The following is a 3966-nucleotide window of genomic DNA, read 5'->3' on the forward strand; positions in this document are numbered from 1 at the left end:
TTGTTCAGTGCGGCATGGTGTTGTTCAGTGCGGCATGGTGTTGTTCAGTGCGGCATGGTGTTGTTCGGTGCGGCATGGTGTTGTTCGGTGCGGCATGGTGTTGTTCAGTGCGGCATGGTGTTGTTCAGTGCGGTATCGTGTTGTTCAGTGCGGTATCGTGTTGTTCAGTGCGGTATCGTGTTGTTCAGTGCGGTATCGTTGTGTTGTTCGTATTGTGTTGTGTTGTTCGTAATGTGTTGTGTTGTTGGTATTGTGTTGTGTTGTTCGTATTGTGTTGTTGGTATTGTGTTGTGTTGTTCGTATTTTGTTGTGTTGTTCATATTGTGTTGAGTTGTTCATATTGTGTTGAGTTGTTCGTATTGTGTTGTGTTGTTCGTATTGTGTTGCCTCTAACACTTAGCTTCTAACACTTAGCCTCTAGCACCTAGAAGGTAAATAAATAGGAAGGAAGGACTCACCGGTGATGTTGTCGCCCACGTCCAAGCGTTGTACTTTGTATTTTCATCCTTCTGACAGTGGAAAACATATAGCCAACAAACACCGTGGAACCTAAACGAATGAAAGAAAACTATCATTTGGCCACAACCAACATTCACAGATACAACACAATGTGACGTGCGGGGTTGAGGTTAAAGGTTGAGTAAATGGCCCTCGTTTTAAACTACTTTTTTGAAAAGGAGTGGGAACAAGTAAGACGTATTTAATTTATTTATTGGGAAGTAGTAAGACTTATTAAATTTATTTAATCTACTTTTCTTCCCAGGCAAAATTTGATGTACTGCAATTCCAAATTTCCAAAGTGAATGAAGGAATGAAATCCTTTAAATTATGATTTTGTATAAATACTAGGCATAAACACAAAATCTACGGCACAAAATGGGCAGACTTTACTTGTTTGAAAAGGACTGGTTACAAGACAGACTTTTTTAATTTATTTAATGGGAAGAAGACTTATTTAGTTTAATTGATCTATTTTTGTTCCCTGGCAAAATTCGATTTGCTGCAATTCCAAATTTCCAAAGTGAATGAAGGAATGAAGTCGTTTAAATTATGATTTTGTATAAATACTAGGCATAGACACAAAATCTACGGCACAAAACGGGCAGACTTTACTTGTTTGAAAAGGACTGGTTACAAGACAGACTTTTCTGATTTATTTAATGGGAAGAAGACTTATTTAGTTTATTTAATCTCTTTTTGTTGCCTGGCAAAATTGGATTTGCTGAAATTGTATTTTGCCAAATCTTGACTTGAGACCTGATAGGAAGTATTAAACGCTTAGTTAAATCGATACAAGTTGGTAATAAGAGCGAGTAATGTTGGTTGAAGCGATGAATTAAGGTTGAAAGCAATTTAAATTATGACTTTGTATAAATACTAGATATTAACAGAACATCTACTGCGCAAAATGGGCAGAGTTTACTTGTTTGAGAAGGAGTGGCTTATTTAAGACTAAGATTTATTTAATCTGTTTGTTCCCAGGCAAAATTGGATGTGATGCAATTCCAAATTTCACCACATGATGGTGCCCAATTTTGACTTCATAGGACATATTCAACACTTAACTATTATGTTCAAGGTAATCAGATTTGTTTATTATTCTAATGGCCTTTTCAAAACTATTCTGGATTACTACTTTGGATCTATTCTACATTACTTGGCAACAACATACTCTGTAACAGATTAGGCAGTATAATCACATATGTTAACTTGAGAGTGCCCACACTCAATCTACTTATCGTGATGTGTTAAATCAATTACTGTTAGACATTATTATTCTGATAATCTACCAAATCTTTGAATTGAAGAATTTGTGATTTAATTAATAGCTTGTTGTTATGTTCAGGGTAATCAGACTTGTATATAATTCTAATGGCCTTCTTTTGAAAACTATTCTGAATTACAACTTTGGATCTTATATTACTTTGCAACAATATACTCGGTGACAGATTAGGCAGTATAATCACATATGTTAACTTCAGTGCCCACACTGTATTTATTTATGGTTATTTGTTAAATCAAGTACTGTTAGACATGAAATAGGAAGTGTTTAACATAAATGTTATGGCTACTCACCATTGTAGCTCACTCCTGGTCAATGATACGAGCCTCTTCTTGCAGTGGAAAACTTGCAGCCAACAAACACCGTGGAACTTAAAGGAATGAAATTAAACATTAACATTTCGCCTGGACCAATATTCACACGTACAACGCAACGCGGCTACACTTCTGCTAGCGCCTCAGCTACACGTTGCTATTACAAACGTAAATCTCTTTAAACACAATGAGTGTTACTTACCGTGTGCGCTGTAGACGGTCCAGTTGCAAGCAGAAAATAAAGATATTTCTGTTGATATTCGTCGTTGCTCAGTGGCTCACGGCCATCGCGCCAACAGATTTGAATTTTGGTGGAAGTTCAGCCAATTACGTCATATCCGCGGCACATGACTGCGACGTAATACCCGCTTATCTGAAACGGCAGTTAAAAGTAGAGTTACATCAAGTTTTCTTTTTTAATCAACGCAATCATTTACAACCGCTGACCAGAAAGAATCGTCGAAATTCGACGTTCCCCCCAAACGCCACACTCACTCGCTTTTCAGGGCAACAAAAGTACTTCTTTTTAAAAACGATTAGTTGTACTTACCGTGTACGCTCTGGACGGTCCAGTTGCAAGCAGAAAATAAAAATATTTCTCTTGTTAGTCGTATGTTACCATCCGCTGTGTCTTTGTCAACATCGCCATTTTCCTACTTCCTGTTGCGAGCCACGCCCACGGATTTAAATTTTGGCGGAAGTTCCGCCCATTGGCGTAGTTTTCGCGTATAGCAAATCCGATTGGTTGGGAAGGGGGCGCGGTTATGCAGCCGAGGGGTCCTGTGATCGGTGGGATGTAAAGTAGGCGTCGACGTCACGTCCGCGTCACGTGACCACGACGTGGCAGACGTCATATAGCAACCGCTGTTTTGTTTAGTAGACTTACAGTTGTTATGCATTGACATAATGGCGCACACTCCAAATAGATTTAAATAAATTAAATAATTCTTCTGCCCACTCCCTTTTAAACAAGTTAACTCTCCCCGCGGATTTGAATTCCGGCGGAAGTTCTGCCCATCACGTGACGTCTGTCACGTGACCACACGCGGCAGATGTCATATAGCAACCGCTGTTTTGTTTAGTAGATTTACAGTTGTTATGCGTTGACATAATGGCGCACTGGTTAGCATGTCCACCTCTTAAGCATGATGTTGCGGGTTCGACGCCTGATCAATGTTAGCATGGAGTGAGCTGAAGTGCATGGCGCTGAAGATTTGAATCTTTGAAATGCGCTGAGGTCTGACGTATCAGGCAGAATGGTTTGCCATCACGTTCAACAAAAAATAGAAACTTTCCCACTCTGATAAAAACGTCCTGTGTTCATCTACATATTTTCGTTTTGCTGTGCATCTTTTCCCTGCCATTTCGAGAGCCCAATTGACACTAATAGTTTACTGGAATGTGTTTGCCCATCCTACTTTGTGGAATTTCACCACATGCGCTTTTGACGAAAATACTAAATTGAACTCAAGTGAAGCCAACACGCACAACCCCCCCCCCCCCCCATGCATCCGTCCGTCCGTCCGTCCGTCACATCTCTGGCCTCAACACGCTTGTGCGAGTCTTCCCAACCTCCAGCTCCAGGATGCGGAACTCAAGCAGTTCGTTTTGGTCTCGGATATCCTGGATGTGCTCTTTCAGACGCGCTTCTTCCGCCTCCATCCGCCTGACCTGAAAAGACAGTCAGACCTCATCTGCGGGGCTTCCGGACGGGTGTGACGCCAAGCGACTCCGCCCAGCGCCTTTCTTTCCGTCACCTTTTCGGCCAACTGCTGATTGCTCTGACGCAGCAGCTGCTTCTCCTCCACCCACTTGACATTCTAGAAGAGACAAACGCGTGGACAGCTTTGGAATGTTGTGTCATTTTCA

General features: G+C 41.0%; 1 long non-coding RNA gene across 1 annotated transcript; it reads right to left on the minus strand.

Annotated features, from left to right (window-relative positions):
- Positions 1-465: 465 nt before the first annotated feature.
- On the minus strand, positions 466-2718 carry LOC125991719 (uncharacterized). Its single transcript, XR_007489432.2, has 3 exons — positions 2300-2718; positions 2077-2153; positions 466-549 (listed from the first exon to the last, which is right to left on the minus strand). It is a non-coding gene; the product is annotated as an uncharacterized lncRNA (long non-coding RNA).
- Between the last annotated feature and the right edge of the window lie 1248 nt (positions 2719-3966).

The sequence above is a fragment of the Syngnathus scovelli genome, chromosome 21 (assembly GCF_024217435.2).
Source record: "Syngnathus scovelli strain Florida chromosome 21, RoL_Ssco_1.2, whole genome shotgun sequence".
In the NCBI taxonomy this organism is placed as follows: domain Eukaryota; kingdom Metazoa; phylum Chordata; class Actinopteri; order Syngnathiformes; family Syngnathidae; genus Syngnathus; species Syngnathus scovelli.